Source organism: Leptinotarsa decemlineata, unplaced genomic scaffold (genome assembly GCF_025532065.1).
Source record: "Leptinotarsa decemlineata unplaced genomic scaffold, Ldec_3_MD MMD2_tig00026336_RagTag_RagTag, whole genome shotgun sequence".
In the NCBI taxonomy this organism is placed as follows: Eukaryota; Metazoa; Arthropoda; class Insecta; order Coleoptera; family Chrysomelidae; genus Leptinotarsa; species Leptinotarsa decemlineata.
Window position 1 is genome coordinate 4,606,459 of NW_027412692.1, and position 21,297 is coordinate 4,627,755.

Here is a 21,297-nt window from a genome sequence, read left to right on the forward strand (position 1 = left end):
GAAAAACGCATTTTTAAATAAGAATCTAATCTATTTTAGGAAAATAACACAAGTAAAAATAAAACATAAATTTCATACTTATTCTGAACTTATTCATTTCGAATTGCACTGCCTTCTCGGAAAATAAAACTACCTACATATAACACGAAACAAAAACAAAATATAAACCTTATACAATTCGAATATTTTCATATTTTTCAAAATGGGGAATTGGAACCTATCGCGCCTCAAAAATTTCACATTTGTAAGAATTTTAAAAATTTGAGTGTAATCTACTAAATACATATCTTTAATATTTGGATAAATAAAATAGAGCGCCATATTATCAGTGTTTTGCATCCTTAGAAAATTGACATAATACAAATTATCAGTCGTCTCATTCTCAATTATCTCAGAGAAGCATCCATTTAACTAATAAAAAAGTACCCGTTTGTATAGTATCATTAGTATCACAGTCACCTGTCTCAAAATGATCTTGGTGGGATTCTTCAGTCACATCCTCAAGCTGTAGATCATTATCATCTGTATCAGTCTTGTTCCCTTTATCACTACTGCTTTCAACGTCACTATTGTCATCCTCAAGAGGACGGCTAGTTGAAGGTTCCAGATCTTCTTTTCTAACCCCTTTACCGGGCAATACTTTTAATTTCTTTCCCCGCTTTGGCCGTGTTTCTTCAGTTATAACTGACCTAGTCTCTTTTAAAAATTCTTGTAAAGTTTCGGTCCAGTGATTCGCACTTTCTGTTCGAGCCGCTTCTTCGCCTTCATCCACATCTGGTTTTTTTTTAACACAACGTCACTATTAAATGGGATAATCCCGTAAGCTCTGAACCCGGATCTTATATTGTTTTCTAAATTTTCAATCTACTTAATAGCTTCATCAAGAAGCCGTGGAAACTCCGACTTCAGGATAGTTCCTCTATTCTTTATTTTCCATTGTAGCAATATGGCACGCCATGCTTTTTCATAGGGGCGAAAAAAGCAACATCTAAGGGTTTCAGAAGATGGGTGGCGTTAGGTGGAAGCAACACAAATTAGATGTTATATTGTTCGCAGCATTCCAGAACATGCATTGAAACATGGCTAGCGAGGTTGTCTCCAATGAGCACCTTCCTTCCGGGAAGATTTTTGGAATAAGGAAGGATAATTTTGTCAAACCAGTCTTCAAAGGTTGGGCCATCAAACCAACCGCTTTTAGTTCGGTTGTATATTGTTCCCTGTGGTCCACCTTCTATCCAGGTTGGATATAAGTGGACAGCTTTGTATATCACATATGGGGGCAGTAGATGTCCGGATGCAGTAATTGCCATCATAATTAAGGTGCTTGATTTGCTGGAATCCTGTATAACTTCTACCCTCTTAGACCCACGACGGCATATAACTTTTTGCCTCCCTGGGTCGTCCGTGAGATTCGTCTCGTCATAGTTTACTATATGGGTAGGCTCAACATTTTCCAATGTCGATTCTAAATTTCCAAAATATTCTCTTATAGTGTCTTTGGTAATATTAGCCCTGCATCTTTCAATGTTTTGAGCTAATATAATAATAATAATAATCGTCTTTATTGTTACCCAGCTGTAGTTACATACAAATATTCAAATAAATTAGAGAGCTAGTTGCTGACATAACAAAAGGCGAAGTTCAACTTAGTTAGCACAAGTGCTACTGAGTTGTTCTTCCACTCAACCTCAAAAAGATTCTACCTAAGCTGAAACAAAAAAAAGTAATACATGAAATAAAAAAAAAAGGTGGGATTGTTCCAATATCTATTTGGATACTGGCGAGGACGTCCATTACTAAGACTTATTCTGGTCTCATAATGATGAAAAGTGTATAGGGTTGGGCAGTTTATATTTAAAGTTGGCTTTCGAACAGAAGTAGTTTGAATCTTTTCCGTAAAACAGAAAGTTCTGAATTTCTTATTTCTTTTGGTAACAGATTGATCACTTGGCAAATATTATAGCTAAAAGATCGCTTGAGAAATTCAGTTTTAAAACTAAGTGGGGTAGGAGTACCCTCAAATCTGATGTTCAGATTGTGAACATCAGTACGAAAAGTGATTTTGCTGTACAGATAAGGCGGCGTTTTGGTTTGTATAATTTTGTTATATAAATTAGCAGTATTCAATATCCGTCTATTTTCCATTGTGATCCACCCCGTATCCCGTAACTTATGGGATATTCTTTGATATTTCCTAATTCCGTGAATGAACCGTAGACACGAGTTTTGTACTTTCTGTATTTTCTGAGCATACTGTTTGGTTAAACATGGCCCATATAAAGTATCCGAGTAGTTGAAGCGCGATAAAACCAGTGCATCACAGAAAGTTGTTTTCGTCTGCTTCGTGAGTATGTGTCTGTGTCCATAAACAAGTTTCAACGAAGAATATGCCAGTTGTATTTGTTTGTTTATATGTTTCTCAAACCGCAAGTCAGAGTAGATTATAACTCCAAGATTTTTGCATTCATTTGTAGGTTGTAAAGGAACATTATCAATCGTGATTGTTAGAGATTCACTTGTTTTCTGGCGATTCTTTTTTAATCCGAAAAGTATGATATTCGATTTAGTGGCATTTAGTAGTAGACAGTGCTCTCTTGCTAACTCAACAAATGACTCGAGATCATTGTTGATAAGCGTACATGCGTTTTCTACATCTTGAGGGAGAAAGCTGTAATAGAGTTGAGTGTCAACAGCATAAAGGTGAAATTTACAGTGTTCTAGACTACGCAACATGTTTGATGAATAAATTGTAAACAATAGTGGACCCAATATTGAACCCTGTGGCACACCTGACTCAAGTTTTAGATAGTTTGAATAGATTCCACCCTGGCACACTTTTTGTTCCCTGTTTTTGATGTAACATTCAAGAAGTCTGATAGCACTACCCGATAATCCCATATAGTTTAAAATGGCGAGAAGTAAATCATAGTTTAGAGTGTCAAAAGCTCGACTAAAATCAAGAAGCACAAGTACAGAACAAAGACCCTCATCTGTAGCCCTAATAACGTCGTCCACGATGTGCAGCAGAGCAGTGGCGCAGCTATGACCTTTGCGAAACCCAGATTGTACTTCGGGAAGTAGAGAAAACCGAGAGAGATGATTTCTCAGCTGCTCTTCAACTGCTCGTTCAAAAATTTTTGATAAAGTGGGTAAGACACTAATTGCACGCAGATCCTTATATTCGGTTGGATTAGTTTTTTTGGGCAATACTCTCACCACTGCTCTCCCCAACATCGCTGGAAATACACTATGGGTTAAACAAAAATTCACTATATGGGTGATATATTGCACAATATGGGGCCAACATTTTAATTAATTTGATGTTTATATCATCACAACCTTTAGCATTCGATTTTATGTTACATATAATTTTATTTACGGATAATTCATTTATTTCCTGGAAAGCAAAATTCGGTTCTAATCATTCGGTTGATATGTTATGTCTTTAAAAAAAAATATAGAAGCATTCAACTCCAGGTAAATTGTCTTTAAAAGTTTTTATTTTCTTTCCTCTTCTATCAAGGTAATTTTTTACATCTTAAATATCTGCGAGTCAATGGAAAGCTCCACTCACCAAATTTGATTATGCCTTCTACTAACAACCTTTCTTCTTCTGCCGAAAATACAGTTTGGTCGCTATGTTTTCCTTCTTTTTTTCTTAATTTTGTCGTGGAGTGTAGATTTAGGAATTTTATAATATTCTGATGCTTGTCTCAAACTTTTCTTGCCTTTTTTCACATCGTCTAGTGCTCTCTGTAAATTTGTTTCATCATAATTCATGAAACTTACGCCTATCTTCTTTTTGTAATTCCTCATCAAAGTGTCCGCCTTTACCTCACCTGTGGACAATATTTTTTATTTCAATTATTTTTCAAAAAACGAAAGGTGGTATTATTATCATTTTATCGCCAAATATTATCAATAAATCAGTTAACATTTCAGTGGTAAAACAAATGTTGTATATGTAAACCTTTCCTGTGGACAATAGTTTGTTTTCACTAGTTAAAAAAACAACATAAAACGCAATACGAAATAGAAGCCGATTTGTACGCGACCGGAGGAAATTACAGTCGCCACGACCATCCACCAATGTGTTTTGATGTCTACTCACGTATCTAGACAGGTCCAGTGCGATTTGGCACAACGGCGAGATGTCCTTGAAAAAAATTATAGAAAAACGTGCTTCTGTCCGCCTTAGCCCCTACTGTCCGACTTCACCCCAGATTACGGTAGTTATGATGTAGTAATTATTCTCATTCTGTTTAGTTTTTTGAGTGCCACAGTTTTACAAGGTAATATGTAATCCGCCATTTTGTAGCTGCAGCCATCTTGGATTTACAATGATATATATTTTTTAATTGTATTGTATTGTATCCGTTAATTGCGGAGGGGGTCAAACTTCAATTACTAAATTCGACCCAAACAGATAAACAAACAGAGCAAGCTAAATGACACCGTTACATAAAAACACTGTGAGGATTGCCATAAAAGAATATTGGTCAAACTGAACGGACTATAATACCTTGCTACAAAGAACATATTGTATTTCATAGACCAGAAATACCATTGCTGCTCAACATGTCATAGAGATCGACCACAGAATAAATGAGGGGTGCTTTAAATTCTCGAAACAGGTACATGCCAAGTTTTTATGTCGACAGTGTGAGTTGGAGAACCCAACCATCAAACTCTCCTACAGAAAACAATATTATAGACTTATGAACTGGAAATTACCTTATTCGGAACCAACTCAACCAGTGCAGCAATTGAAGGAGCACAATTTATATCCAATGACGACACAACTGGATCAAATAGATATGTTTTTTATGCACCCTTCCCAATTCCTCACTTACAATAGAATATATTTCTTTCTTTTGTTTGCACTTTCTATTATTTTCAGTCAGGTACTGTTTAGTCTAAAGATAACACGAATTACCTGTCCTGCTCGATGGTACATACAAATTCGAGAAAGAAGTGAACATTTGAGATGTGTACGTATATATTTCCTTTTGTACTGACATCTCTGAATGGTCTTTAGTATTCGTTTACGAGCTACACACATCAAGCCATATATAAATTACATCAATTTTTCAAGAACAAGTTGTTATTCCAGGTACCACTCGTGAATTCGATTATATATTACAAATGACATCAAATAACTAACTTTTGATTCGAGTTTTTTATTTGTTTTATTTGGTACTGACCCTGTTCAATCGTAGAATCAAATCCAAAAAATATGATGAGCATTTAACAAAAAACCTGATGTACTGACAAAATTAGAAATAGGGATTATTGAAATATAGTAGAAAAATACCATAAGCCCATTAAGCAGTTTTCGTGAGATTTTGAGAAATGAACAAGTTGTCAGGCGATTTTCATCTATAAATAATAATTCTTGGTGGGGATGTACGTACCTATTCAGCGAAGTAGTCCCAATTTACATCTATCGATGAGATGTTGCTAAATTATCATCTCCGACACTATCTTGGTATTGAAAAGTTACCCGTGTTACCGTACTCAGTGAAGTTTCACTTGACCACTACAAATCCCACAGAAACATTCCTCTTCCTCCACCTCTTCTTCTTCTACTCTCCACATTTACACTTTCCTCTTTCATCCCCAATTATCCCTCCACCACTTTTTGTCCCCCTCCGCCGATTCCCCTCCACCTCCGATTTCCTTTTCCTTCACATTTTCCTCTTAGTCTCCTGTTTTCTCCTTCCCCTCCATCTAAGCTTATCCCTCATTTCCTCACTCTTCTCTCCTCCCTCTCTTCCTCTTCTTCTGCCATTCGCAATTCCGCTCCCAAACGTACATGAATGATCATAAGTAGCGAACTCATTAGGCATTTTACTTTGAACTGAAATACTATTCTCGAAAAATATTTCAGTTGAATTGAAATAGTTATCATGATTTTGTTAATTATTGATATCATAACGCACAATATCAAGTCAGCAATAGTATTTATCGATCATCAAATATGATATTCTGCTTCAGAAGTGTTATCAATATACACAATGATACGTTAATCACAGGACGATATTGCTCCCATCCCAGTAATCCGAAGTTATCTTCAGCCCCTGGAGGCACGAAACACATTTGCATACAGTGACGTGGCCGGCCCACTCAGGGGGTACGTGTATAAGTAGGGGTGAACCGTTGTTATGTTTGTTTCGCTTCATTACATACTACAAGCATATATTAGTGCACACATGAACGCAGTTTAGCTCAGTTCACCGAATTACCTACAGGAATACAAGTAGATGTGAAACAGGAATAATAATAAGCAGCATTCAGTTAGCAGGAAAAATATGAACTCGGATGAATATATGTGCAGCACTAGTACTTGTATTCCTAATGAGACGAGACATATTCATATTCTTTCATCGAAAATGACTGATAACTGTTTCCAACAAACTCAGAAATGAACACAATTTTGTAACAATAATGATAAGATTTGTAATCATTCGATAAGTGAACTACTTATAACAATATATATAATACAAAATGGTTAAGACTCTCACGGTCGAAGTTTTCAGTCACTATCTGGCAAACCTGTTCATGAGTAGATTCGAAATGGAAACCAAGGAACAGTCAAAGTATTTTCCTAGGATATGACTAAGGTATGTGGATGATGTTTACGCGATATTCGATAACGAAAAAATCGAATATTGAGGACTTTGTTCCCTTTTTAATAACAGATTTCCATCAATAAAATTCACGTATAGGTTAGAAAATAGAGGACAACTTCCATCTCATGAAGGTTTGGTAATGAGGAGCCAATATGGAGGGCTAGAATACGATGTATTTAGAAAGGAATCAAACACGTACAGGTATATTCCTGACAGTTCAGATTACTGTGGACAACACAAACGTGCTGGGCTGAATTTTCTAGTGCATCGTCTTTTCACTTTTTATCTTATACATGAGAGATTCACAAAAGAAAACCGTACAATACAGGAAATAGCAGCCGCTAACGGTTTCTCGAGGGATATTGTAGATGATATAATAAGGAAGAAAAAGTTTAGGTTAAGAATGAACGAAATCTCGACTCTCTCTCAGTTCCATACCACCAATACACGAAGACCTTTGGAAAGATTTTTAAGGAGCTAAGTATGGAGGTGGTTTTTAAAGCAAATCATACACTACATAGCCTTTTAGGAAATCCAAAAAACAATGTCGAGAATTCGGAAAAGTCTGGAATTTACGAAATTGAATGTAGGACTGCGATGCAAAATATTATGGACAGACAAAAAGGCAGATAAAATAAGATATAAGGAACACTTAGCGCACTTGAAATATGGAAGACCTGAAAAATCAGCAGTCGCCCATCATAATTTGCAACAGAATTATTCCATAGACTTTAGTTCATTGAGATTAGTTAACAACAATAGGCCTATGACAGTGTAGAAGTAAGTAAACATAATGATATTATGAGTAACGATGGTGGACCAATACCTGATAGTTTACTATATCGCTTGTTAAAATAATATTTCAATTATTAGATTTACCTGGCTATTGCATAAGAACATATTGTAAAATTATTTGTATTTGTATTGTAGATAAGGTAATATTGTGAAATTAGTTCAAGACACTTAAGACGCAGGTACCTACAAGAGGTATCTATGGTATAAATAAGGATAACATTGTTACTATGATTAGTTTGATCTTCCTCTTGGAGATGATCACTTGGTGATCGAAACACGTGTCGAGGTGTTGAAATAACGGTTTGGTGTTGGGAAAAACCAGTAATATTCTCTATTTTTTGAAAGTCGTCAATTTTTGTAATTTCTTCAAGACGCTTCGCTGGCCCAAGTGGCTAGCTTTTTCAGAGGTTATACATCCTGATTTCATCTAAGATGATTGGCTTTTACGGCTGCGTAAATCGTATTTATGTTGACTCAGGTAGTCTGGTCTGATTATACTTGTACCTGGATTAGGTAAATTGTCATTGAAATGTTCATAAACCAACATAAATACGGCTCACGCATGGTATCAAGGGATATGATCGAACAGAATCGACAATCAGCATTATGTCTTCTTCACTTGAAATAAGAAAATGTCAGTACAACGTGAGAACCTGATTCTGATCTGAAAATACGTGGCAGCAACTTTTTGAGACCAAAATAAAAAAAATATATTTAATTTGATAATTAATAATAATGATAATTTGTTGAAGCAACTTTTCGGTATTTTCTTACTACTCTTTTCCACGATGAAGATGATATCACCAGAAGTTGACCTCCTTTCATATTCATAACTCATCCGTCCAAATCCTATTATAAAGCACAACTTCTGAAATATGTATGCCCCAGTTTTAATCCTTCAACGGTAATGGAAACGTCAACTAAAAATCAATGCCACCAGACTACGTTATAATTAATGCTTAATGAAGCACTTTCCCTTCAATTTCCTGAGACGGTTAACCTCTAGTGAAGTTTAGGGAAGGGGTTTGGTTCCCTGTGCATCTTATGAAGGAAGAACATTTAATCAATATAGGCTTTACATATGAAATTATATTTCGTGCTATCAATCGCAGGTCAAGCTGTGGAAAAAAATCTGATTTTTTCAGGCCCAAGTTTATAGTTTTGAGGGTTGACATTCATAGAAGGTCAATAGTTGTTTTACTGAAGACTCAATTTTGTATCTATTTTCAACCCATACGACAATGAAAAGTAATTGTGGAAGAAACAAAAATGGTTTCAGCTCTTTTTATTGTATAACAACGACTTATTGAAAAAATCCAATATATTACTTTGCTGTCGGCAGCACCCTTGTCTCGACATTCCATTTGGATTCCAAGGCATCGGCTGTGGATGCACATCTTCACCGGCAATAGGAGGTTGCATATCTTAATGAGGATCTAATAGTAATTTCGATGTTGGTAAAATTAACCAGGTTCAATTCAATGCCACAACCCAGTGCCTGGGTTTTTGTGGCTATATAATATCATGTCAAACAATTCCACTTTCTGCTTCGATAAGTTTGTTGGGGGTTGAAATGGACACCAATATGTCTTGGCACAATCATGTCGCTGGAATTGCAAAAGCCGCTTCTCAAAAACTTGGAACACTGTGGTGAACCAGAAAACTGTAGACACCTCAGCAACTTTTGATGCTTTATAAAGCTCAGATCAGACCGTCTTTGGAATATTATTCTCATGTAAGGATACCCTGAAGGTGCTGGATTCCATCCAGAAAAAAGCCATCCGCTTGATTGGAGACGCGAACATCACTTGCAAACTTGATAGTCTGGAACATCGATGAAAAGTTAGAGATTTGCCTCTCTTCAAGTGACTTGGCACATTTGATATTGCACCAAGAGCCATACATATCAGAAATACGCCGCGGACTATGGCTGCTCATCGTTTTGAGGTTCAACTCAGTACACCTTTCCCTTCACTGTTTGAGAACTCTTTCATTTTGAAAACTGTGCTCGAGTAGAATAAACTTCCTGTGAACGTTTTTCTAAATGGATTTTAACTCCAGCGAATCAAATCCAATGTTGATCGCTACTTTCGCACAGACACCGCTCTTGAAGCGCCTTAAAGATTTTACTGTAGTGCTTGTGTTCTGTTTAAAAAAAAACAGATAATTCATGAATAAAGTGTATCTGCAGCATCAATTCTCTATTTGTACCTAAGTTTTCTCATGAAAATTGTGATCCAGGTACGTTCAATAGTTTCAACAGAAAACAATAACTGAAGAAGAGTAGAAATCCAATGATGTTCAAGCTGTCTGGACAAAATTAATGAAAATAAAACACTATAAGAACTGATCAGTCGAAATCTGACGAACCCCAAACTCAGGAAACACACATGCAAAACGTTCACAACTAGAACCCTTGAACATACGAATCCTACAATCATAAGACTTCAACTCACAAATCTCCAATTCGGAAACTTTCAACTTTTCGATCACACCACACATTGAAAACATGGAAAATGCGTAACACCAAATGTGAAACTCAGTCACGAACCTCAAATTCGTAAAGCTCTATCCAAACCATGACTCTCAAAACTTCAATCTGAAAAACCCACGATCTCTGTACATAAACTAATATCACAACTTCTAAATCCACAAACTCCAAACCTGTAAGTTCCAAGATCTATATCCCCCACTCATAACCTTTAAACCATGCACAAAACTCAAACCCAGAAATTCCTATTATGTCTCATATTTTCTGAATCCATGATTTTCAAACTCACTACTCCCCAAGTCATAAGTACCTATTCCTATAACCTGCAATCCATCCACAAATTCTAAACCAAAAGGATTCTGCCAAACTGTTATTTCAACACCTCGACACGTGTTCCGATCACAAAGTGATCATCTTCAAGAGGAAGATCTTCTTCTTCCAAAACGCTTATTCCCAAACACTTATCTCTCCTAAAAAATGTTCCTTTTTCAATTCCAACGTGAAATATGTATTCCGTCAGCTCTTAAAATTAATCTGAAGTTGTAAAGAAATCAGCGACATATATGAATCATATTCGGACCAAATTGTTTTACGTCCTGTTTGTTCTACATCTTGTATAAGCAACGGCGTCAAATATTGATTAGGGATTTTCGTCGGTCTTGGTGTGGGACTTTCCGTTTATTCAGCAGCTGGTAGAGATTCCATTCATATTCAGGAGCTGAATTCGTAATTTATAATTCTTTTATGGATACTTTTTTCAGATCCGTCCTCGAATGAAAGTTTGTACTGGTAAAAAACACGATGAGACCTATAACCTATTGAAAATTTTCTCGACCATTCAAAACTTCAAGAACAGGTGACTCCGGCTTTTACGGCCGGAGTCACGATCAAAAGGAACAAAATCCGAGCTATAAGGCCGTGATCGAAACGTTTCGTCTTCAAAAGTGATATATCGAATTATTAGTTGTTACTTCGAAATATCGCAGTCAACGCATATACCACTGATGATGTCTGCGATATCAGACGAAACGTATGGTACTGAAGGTTCCATTCGACCACGGCCTATTTGCCTGTGTTTTGTGCTCTTCACTTTTGATGAATGTTGAATTCTGAAATGGACGAGTCTTCAAAAACAGCTTCGATTTTGATGTTTTTTTTCAAATTTTTGTTCCGTCATTATGAAAATCAGAAACGATTTGAAACTAGGACATCATCAATTATATTTTTGAACGAAATGGTGAATATTCTCAAAAAAAATTGTTTTATTTTTTTTTCGAAACCTTCGTATATTATTTAGTATAGCAACAGTACATCCCCCCAACACTCCCAAAAAAGACCATGGATTCTGTATGGTGGTCAGCGGCTGGGCCAAACCATCATAGCAGAGTCATATTGTAAGAAAATCAACGAAATGTACCGAAAATTGCGTTAGCAGAAGCTGGCCCACAGAAGGACCAAGCAAAACGGCCTTCGTCGATTTTATCGAATCCCAAACACACTTTTTATACTGATGGAATTATGTTACATTGACAAAAGTGCACTTATTCGAATGGTGCTTATTTCGTTTGAATTGAATGACTATTCATTGAGATATAACAGTTTATGGTAGACTCATGAAAACGGACAAAACTTTGAAACAACCTGATAAAAGATGGGGTATATAGGGAGAGAACATTCAGAGAATGTCTTCATGAATTCTTGACTTTTCAGAAAACGAAGACTAAACATTGTTAGTTCGTCCATACGAACCGAAATACATCAACGGATTGGTTCAAATTTTTGACAAATTAAATATAAAAGTGACTTTTTGAACTGCTCGTCGGGTTGCCAACATGTGTTGGGCAACCCGACAAATAAGACGACGGAAAATATCCTGGAATTATGGAATGAGCTGTGGAAATTATGATAAAACATATGTTGGTCAAACTGAGCGGAATATAATAGCTCGCTACAAAGAACATGTTTCACATATACGGTTTCATAGGCAAGAGAAGTCTAATGTTGCTCAATATATTATAGAGAACGACCACAGAATAAGTGAGGATTGTTTGAAATTGTTTCAGATACATTTCAAAGTTTGTGGAATGAGATCTCTGAACGGCGTTGAGAATCTTATTCCTAACAGCCCATTGTTCGCACTATCACTTAATTACAGATGGAAAATGAGTAAGTATTAGGTACCAGTCAGGTAGCAAATAATATTAATAAGAACGAAACCAAAAAACTAAAAATTAATATAATATGAACTTATTATGCAAGGCAACGATTAGTCTATATGCATACGAAAACATTAACACAGCTGTTAGAATTAGTTTCTCCCGATGATGCTAACGTGGTTAGCGAAACGCGAGTCAAGAGACACAATTTTTGTTTCGGTGAGGAGAAAGTAGTTTCATTATTCATTTCACGCCAGAAATTTCGAATTCCTTTGAAAATTTATGGAATTCTTCTCGAGCATTCCTAAGGACCAAATGACTGAAGAAATTGGGTATCCTTCTGGATGCTATCTGTGATTACAGGTGTTAGTGGATTTCCTTTCCATTAAATCAAGGAAGCTGTCCATGCTTTAGAATGGATTATGAAGTCGAATTTTTTAGGTGAAATATGCCAAAATATATACCAAAATCCTGATTTTCTTCAATATATTGATTTTTTGTGACAATATATTTTTGAAACACATGATTCGAATAACTACATTCTGCTTGACACATTTCAAATTCCAAAAACATAACTGCGATCTACAACCCGATCAGATAATCAATTCTAATGTATTTTCAACTACCTGGAGAGCGGATAGCGGATATATTTATTAACCAGTAACCGCAGGTGAATACAGATAAAAATACTTATTCACTATAAATAAATATACATAGTTGCTATGCTAACTGGTAAGAACATATTAAGTAACGGGGAACTTATCAAAATAATTTGATCGTTCATTAGATATCGGGTTCATTTGAATAGCTACTGTTACTCAATATGTTCTCACCAAATAATCCAGCTTTGTCGCCCTGAGATATTATGTAAATTTATCAATTCATTGATTTGTTTCTCACAAGATGTTTACTAGTGAATAAGTATTTTTTACCTGTATTTGAATGATAATGAAATTATGGTATCCGCTCTTCACGTAGTTGAAACTAGATAAGAATGAATTATCTGGTCGAACCGTAAAACTTAATAATTTTTTTTGAATATAAAATGTTCCACTCTGAAAGTGGATGAACAAATCATCAAATAGCTGGATGTAGTCGTTACTACGTGGTAGAAGATCATCATAAAACATGAGAAATAAAACTTCCATATTTTTTATCACTTGTATTTGTAAGTGAGGTTACTGTAATTCCATCCTATATGGACATTTTCAAACGAATACAATACACAAACTTTTATTAAAATGAATTTTATCATACTTCAGAAGTACACAACCTTTGATACTCTGACAGAGACATAAACTCAAAACTACAGTTCACAGACTATCAAATTGAATATTGACATAATACAAAAACTTGATGAACAACAATATCAATTGGACTCTCTGTCTTTTATTCCATCATCAAAAAATAAAAAGAACTCTTTATTTAGCATCCGCTTTGCGACGAACATAAACTTTTGTACGTTGATATTTTCCAAGCGCCAGGATGAAATGGAATGAATGGAAAATTCAGTTTGAACATGAGATGATTATACTGGTAAATTAGAATAGTCACCAACATTTCCTAGGGGTATCTAATAGGGTTGGCGCCTCTGTTGGCGTTGTTCACCGCCTCCTCAACCCCCTGCAGGTTTGCCCTGGTAACCGCCTGAGCCACCATAATTGCCATAGTTGGAGTAATCGTTCTCACCATGACCTCCATATTCTTCACCTCCGTAATAGTCATAACCCTGATTGTAGCCCCCATCATAGCCATAACCTTGGTTCCAATTTTGAGATCCATAACCTCCTCGTCCTCCCATCATTGGGCCACCCATCTGGTCGGACTTACGTGTAGCCTTCTTTACATCAACCTCTTTATCCTCAATGGTTTGCTTAGGTATCTTGATTAAGTCATATACGAGTTGTTCAGGTTCGAATGTGATAAAACAGAAGCCTTTTCGCTGGTTTTTAGTTTTGTCAAATGGCATCTCAACTTCCACTATCGTTCGGCCTACTGCTACCACTTTGTCCAATGTTTCAGTAGATATGAAAACAATGAATGCAAAATCCCTAGACCTGCTAGCTAGTGTTTGGGTCAGTTTTCACATTTATGCTCTCAATTTCACCATATTGTCCAAAATGTTCACGAAGTTCCTTATCAGTTGTTTCACAATTCATGCTACCGACAAACAATTTCACGAAGTGTCTTCGTGAAATAACTTCAATATTGATGTCACATATAATATGTAAATATCTAATGTTATGTTGTTATTAATTTATATACGAAGAATTATTTCAGGAAACCACATACAACCGATTTTTTAAAAAATACTATCCACTGATGAGCAACTTAATCAAAGTTAGATTTCAATGAATTCCAAATGCTATCAAAGAACAGGATTTCTACACGGCTTTGACAACAGTTGTTCAAAATATTTCAAAAGAATAATTATTTGTCAGTCTGCTCTTATATTACAAAATCGATTTTGCAGGCCTACCCCACATGAAAATATGCAGCAGACAACAAAGAATTGTCCGATTGCATCCCCTTAATTTAACCCTCTTTGAATGAACACGCGTCGTGGGGTGTGTTTTGATCCCCTAAAGCCATCTGTCGTATATCTGACGTCACACACTCATTAGTTCAGCACATTGTTACGAGAGTTGAATTTGAAGCTTTCAGAGAAAAAAAATAGTTTTTAAATGTTCATTTTCTACTCTGGACTCAATATATGCAAAAAAGCATGGGTTCTACACTGGAGAGTATTGCTTCAGTTCCCTTCATCTCCTGAAGAAGTCAACTTGGTTAAACGTGCGTCGAGAATTGTGTTGGATTTATTCTACGCCAGAGGTTCCAGTTATATTTGGTTGTTTTCAAAGTTTTATCCGTTTCAATGTCATCTGAATATGCAGCTCCATATCTCAATAAATATGTGTAGAAAGAATATGTGTGGTGGTATATACTGATGGAAAGAGAATTTTGTACTCTATACATTGATGCTGTTAATTTTTTTCTAATTTTCATTTTCTTTGCCTCTTTTCAGCTTATAACTAGATGTCGTGAAGCGAGTTTCGGACAATTTTTATCCATACAGGGTGTTTCAAATTCGATCCTCACCATTGGGATCTCGGATACAATGAGATATACGAAGATGGTTGAATCAAGGCAAAGTTGCGCATTTACCTGACCAACAATATGCCGTTAGGAATGTTCTGAAATTCCGAGTATCTCCGGAGATATCCGAAAAAAACAGAAATTTTGGAAAACGGTTTTTATGTTTTTCTGGCTTAATTTTTCGAAAGATTCAAAAATAAATTGAATTTCCACTTAGCCACTTTTTCTCTGATACATAATTGTGTTTTCAGATTTGCTATCCGATGTTTTTTCTTCCGGCCACCATCATCAAATTTATTTTTCCTTACAGGCGCTACATTGTATTCTTTCTGTTTTGAATACAACCAGATTTCACCTTTTCAATGATGGATTGCAAGTAATCATTCTTTTCGAAAAATTGGAGACATTGAAAAAAATGTATTTTCATCATAATAAGCTTTGACTTTGATGTTCCTAAATTTGACTTTCAATTTGTTACACTCGATCACATTTTATTATTGTACAAGTCATTACATTTTTGACGAAAAATGGCTTTCACGAATAAAGAAAAACGAGATATGAAACAGTGTTAAGAGATCGGAAATGTATTTAACAACCACATCGAACTATGTTTAAGTTATTGGCTCAAAATATCACTGAGTTTGGTTCATTTGAAAAGCCAAGGAAAAATACGGAGACAGAATGGACCAGGAAACTAGAGAAAATTTGATAAATGAGGTATGTATGATCAAAAATCAAAATTTGATAAATGAGGTGTGTATGAGATAAATTAGACATTGTGTCCTTATCAATGAAAATAAAACTTTCAAATAACAATAATCAACTAAAACGTAAAGGCAAAAGTAAATCACAGCAAATATTTCGAAATATTATTCACTGCACAATTAATTTCCCACCTCCTCAATCTTCCGAACTCTCTAACAATGCTGTGTTGAAGGTCCTCAATATTTTGATATTCCCTCCGACCATAAACTCTAGTTTTCAGTGCACCCCATAAGAATGCATCCATCCGTAACACTTAAGTCTGGAGACCTTGCTGGTCACCTCACCGGACCATTATTCCCTATCCATTTATCACCAAACCTTCCAGTCAGATAATTGGATACTTGTCTGGTAGTGTGCGGTGGAGCACCTTCATGTTGAAACCAGATGTTGTTATAGTTAGCCAAATGTAGATCATTCAAATACTCTTCGGAAATCGAAATCTTCTCCATTCAGAATTCCGTCAAATAAATAAGGACTTAAAATTCTGTCTTTGTAAATTCCTGCCCACACCTTAATACTGACTTGAGGTTGAATTTCTCGGAATTGCCTGGGGTTGTTTATCTTCCAAATGTGTTTGTTATTCCGGTTGAATGTCTCACAATTCGTAAGAGGTCTTCTTATCAGCCAATTACAAAATTCTAATCACCTTTTAGCGATGCAATTTTTAAGATATGTGTATTTTGTAACATCTTAAATCGCTTTTTTGAGATGTCGCCGAGTACTTGTATGACAAATATTCATTTCTGAGGAAATGTAACGTGTAGATTTCCCCGGGTTCATGTTTATCTGCAAATTATTAATTTTTATTGAAAAGGACACAATGTCTAACTTACCTCATACATAATTCATTTATTAAATTTTCTTTAATTTTCTGGTCCATTCTGTCAACGTATTTTTTCCTTATCCAACCAAACTCTATAAGATTTTGATCCAATAACTTGAACATAGTTCGATGTGGTTGTCGTCTTTCAGGATACAAGTTTAAATACATTTCCGATGTCCTATTACTGTTTCTATCCTATTTGTAATAAATTTGTATCATATCTTTTTTCTTCATTCGTGAAAGCCATTTTTCGCCAAAAATTCAATGACTTGTACAATAACAAAATGTCATTGAGTGTAACAAGTTGAAAGTCAAATTTGGAAACATCAAAGTCAAAGCCTATTATGATGAGAATTATTTTTTTTCAATATCAAAGTTCAGTTCAAAGTAGACTCATGAAAACGGACAAAACTTTTGAAACAACCAATACTTTTCAGAAAAATGATATCAAAATGAAGCCCCTTTGAAGACCTGTACCTTTTATACTGAACATTTTTGTATATCTCCTTCAGTAATCGAGATATTGACTATTGGATACATGATATATATTCCTTTTAAAAAACAAATGGAAACTAACAGTAACACCCATTTCACTAATTGTTCTGCACTGTTTTTCACGGGTTTCATTTCTAATTTGCATATATTATGATCGAAAGAAATGAACTATAAATGTTCAAGCTCGCCTCGGATAAACCTACACAGTAGGTTGAATGGACTGACACCTATCAGAAAACAACTACTGCCCTGGCTAATACCACGAAGGGCGTGGGATTATATCTAACAGGCGTCAGTGCAGGAATCTTCACAGAAAATTTCCTGCATATGCAATTGGCAATACAACTTGATGAAGACTCATCTTCCACTAATGATTCATATTCCATTTGTGACAACTTGAAGGCTAAACGTAAGTCGAGAATCTCTTGTTCTTTCTTCAATAATTAATGCTCCAGTTCTTTCTTCTTGATTTCTGCCTGAATCATCAATTCTTTTGTGACTTTTTCTGCACGGGCGCTACTAGTTTTGGACTTAAGCGATTTCCTTTCTTGAATGGAACCCTGCCGTGTCATTTTCTTCTTGCTGTCTGGATGTGAATATTTACTAGTGAGGTTTTTGTCATCAAAGTCATTACTCTGCTCCAAATGTAAGCCACGAGAATAAATGTTGTCTTCCCTTTCACTACTGATAGGAATCGCTTCCTTTTCCCGTTTTTCCGCTATCTCGCTTCTTCGATTTTTTCGTAGAAGGACCAATCAATGTTATGTTCTACCTGAAATATCTAGGTTTAATCCGGTCTCGAAGAACGAAATATTGAAATTCAGTGTCAGTCAAAAAAGTTTTTTTTATTCTCTCTGTTTTAGTTACAACAACTGAAAATCAAACTAAATATTACTATATACAGGGTGAAACATAGAGTAAACAAATAATAATGAATATAAATACTAAACACAACTGAAAGGGACGACCTTCTCTTTTCGAATGGGCACACTTGCAGACCGGTTTCGAGCTCCTTAACCACTCGTCATTGCAAAATAGTGACCATCATCGACCAGAAGTCAATGATATTCCATAATTGAAAATCGAAATTCTTTCAGAGTATTTCATTCCTTGTCTTGAGTTGAAGCGAACATCAAAAATGTGAATCCATCTGGTGGACGAGGATCTAACCAACCGCGTATCCGAAATTTGCCCGATTCCTCTGAATAAAGAAGAAAAACTTTCTTATTAGACGGGCTTGAACACTTAAAGTTCATTCCTTTACATTTGTTTACTGCCTGTCTTCAGGCATAGCCCACTGACTAATAAGAAAATATATTATGATTTTGAAAGTTATGTAATACTAAATGTGTCTTGTTTTCTGAGTGAGTAATCAATTTTCTCAATTCCATTGGGTATTAGTTTAATAACTTTCATACTGAAAACTATACCTTGTTTACCCAATCATGATATTCACTTTTTCCACACGAATATCGAATACAATCTCACGAATGGAGTAGGGTCCTCTTATAAAAAAGTGTCTGATGTGTTCGTTCAAAATTGAAATATAATTGAGTTATGGTGCGTTTACTGTATGTATAGCGCTGAAATATTAAATTACGAGACCTCAACACCAGCAGCATGGAGAAATCTGATTATAGTTTCCTCTAGTTCCATATCATAAGTTATAATAGAATCTCGTTATTGTTAGATACACTAGAAATCGCAAAAAACCGGTTAAATCAGAATACCCAAGTCAAATTTACGATGCAGAAAAACTCAAAGTCGTCTCCACAATTCATTGTCACCTTCAGATGTTAGAACGATAAAACCATCAATCAGTACATGTTTCGAACCTATATAGGTTCATGATCAGCTGATTATTTAAAAATTCTACAATAAAAGAAGAACAACATAATAATATTTAATACAATGAAATATAAAAATACTCACATGGAGGAGAAAATTTTACAATGGAGAAAAGAGAATTATTAATGAATAATTGGTCACAATGACATGTTAATAGTAGGTAATGAAAGTTTTATATTTGGTAATATGAAGAAAGTTTATATTATCGTAGCTATAAATGACTGAAGTATGGAAGGCTAAGAGCTTTTAAACTCACTAATTAACATCAAAATAAAAAACCCCACATGAAAACGAATTCCAATGAAAGAAATTCGAACTGAATTGGATGAGAAAGAAGAATCAACTGCCAAAAATATTCAAAAAAATAAAGTTGAGATGACATGGAACAGTGACAACAGACATGCATACACAGAACACAACCGAAGAAGGACCACTACAAACATATTCTCCTCCTTTCTCATCCAATTCAATTCGGATCTCTTTCATTAGAATTCGTTTTCATGTGGGGTTTTTTTATTTTGATGTTAATTAGTGGGTATAAAGGTTTTAAGCCTTCCATACTTCAGTCATTTATAGCTATTACTATCACATTACTAAATATAAAATTTGCATTGCTATCAACATGCCATTGTGACCAATTATTTATTCATTGATAGCATGTGATAATGTTCTTTTCTTCTTTATAAAATTTTCTTTTCCTTGTAAGTATTTTTATACTTAATTGTATTAACTATTATTATGCTGTTCTTCTTTTATTGTAGGATTTTTTACTAATTAGCTGATGATGAACCTATATAGGTTGAAAACATATACTGATTGATGGTTTTATCGTTGCAACATCTGAAGGTGATAATAAATTGTGGAGACGACTTTGAGTTTTTCTGCATCGTGAATCTACTACACTCCACTTCGAGATATAGTGGACTTCTACCACAGGTTATATTCAAGTTAATTAACCCTACAATTAAGAACAATCATCGAACAATGATTTGAAAAAACTATATTTATGGAGTTTCACAAGCACTGCACAAAAAAGGGTTAAGTTGCTTTGAGAGCAGTGTTAGCTTTCATTTGAAAGATGATTCTGGAATCTGTTCTAGACAAAGATCTCATAAAAATTGTAGTTCAAAAAGTAGTACGAGTCAATTGAAGTGATGAACACCTACAGTTTGTCACGGTCAGACACTTCCTGGCACAGTTTTTTCTTGTATTATGCAGGTCATCAAACTTGTTTGTGATGTGTCTGAGATCTATTACCTATATCTTCTCTGGAAAATACTGGATAGACTAGGGATGGGCTCAGAGGCAGAACATCATTCATGTAAGCAATATTCCAAAGAAGATCTGATTCGGGTCGAAAGAAATATTGTGAGTTCATGTGTGAACAACTTTCCATTGTAACAAGTTGATTAGAAGCTGCCCAGCAGCATAATGGTGCCAAGACAACTGCGATCCAATTTGACAATCAACAAAAAAGACTACGCTGCCAAGAAAAATCTTATTCCTGGCATTAATATATTGGGTTCTTCCACTTCATTTTTTGAGAAAAAAAGTCTGAATAATCGCAGCATTGGATATAACCTGAACTCCAAGCTAACATTCTCCTGAAATTTTCATGAAGATATTTATGTTCTTGTTAACAGAGCGTATGTATTGACTCCTGATCCGGTATATTACTGGAGTTCTTTCCCAACACCAAATTGTTATTTTTAACACGTATTTCGATCACCAAGTGATCATCTTCAAGAGGAAGATTAAACTGGAAACTTTCCTAAGCTAACGCTATTTATGCTATGCAGGTATAGTATACAGATTAGCTATACAGGTATACCACCCTAAATTAATTTTACATTTGCCTTATTGTCTGTGGATCATTTGCACAATTCCACATTTGAGCAAAAATCCTCAAGGATTCCTAAAATAAGCACATCTCGAAGTCAAAGATTTCTCACATACTTGTGCCCTATTGCCTATGCAGAAGTTCATTACATTATGGTCTATAAGAGCTTTTGTGAAAAATCAAGCGGATGTTGAAACTACTTGACTTTGTTTCACCTTCTGATGTTGATACAGAAGAAGCAGCTACAACATTCGAAGAAAAGTAATCGGACAATAATATGATTGAGTAACATTTCTTGGATATAAATTGAAGAATATACATAATTGTTTTCTTTCGTTGTTATGAAGAAAATGAAC

At 35.2% G+C, this 21,297-nt stretch overlaps 1 long non-coding RNA gene and 1 pseudogene across 1 annotated transcript in view; both read right to left on the minus strand.

The window, feature by feature from the left end:
• The window catches only part of LOC141485800 (uncharacterized), a 78,388-nt gene extending 74,547 nt beyond the window's left edge, over positions 1 to 3,841 (minus strand). Inside the window, exon 1 of the long non-coding RNA XR_012467470.1 lies at positions 3,575 to 3,841. This is a non-coding gene — a long non-coding RNA (uncharacterized lncRNA). The remainder of the gene's footprint in view (positions 1 to 3,574) is intronic.
• A 9,526-nt stretch (positions 3,842 to 13,367) lies between these two features.
• LOC141485770 (RNA-binding protein squid-like) lies at positions 13,368 to 14,323 on the minus strand (annotated as a pseudogene).
• Positions 14,324 to 21,297: the final 6,974 nt, after the last annotated feature.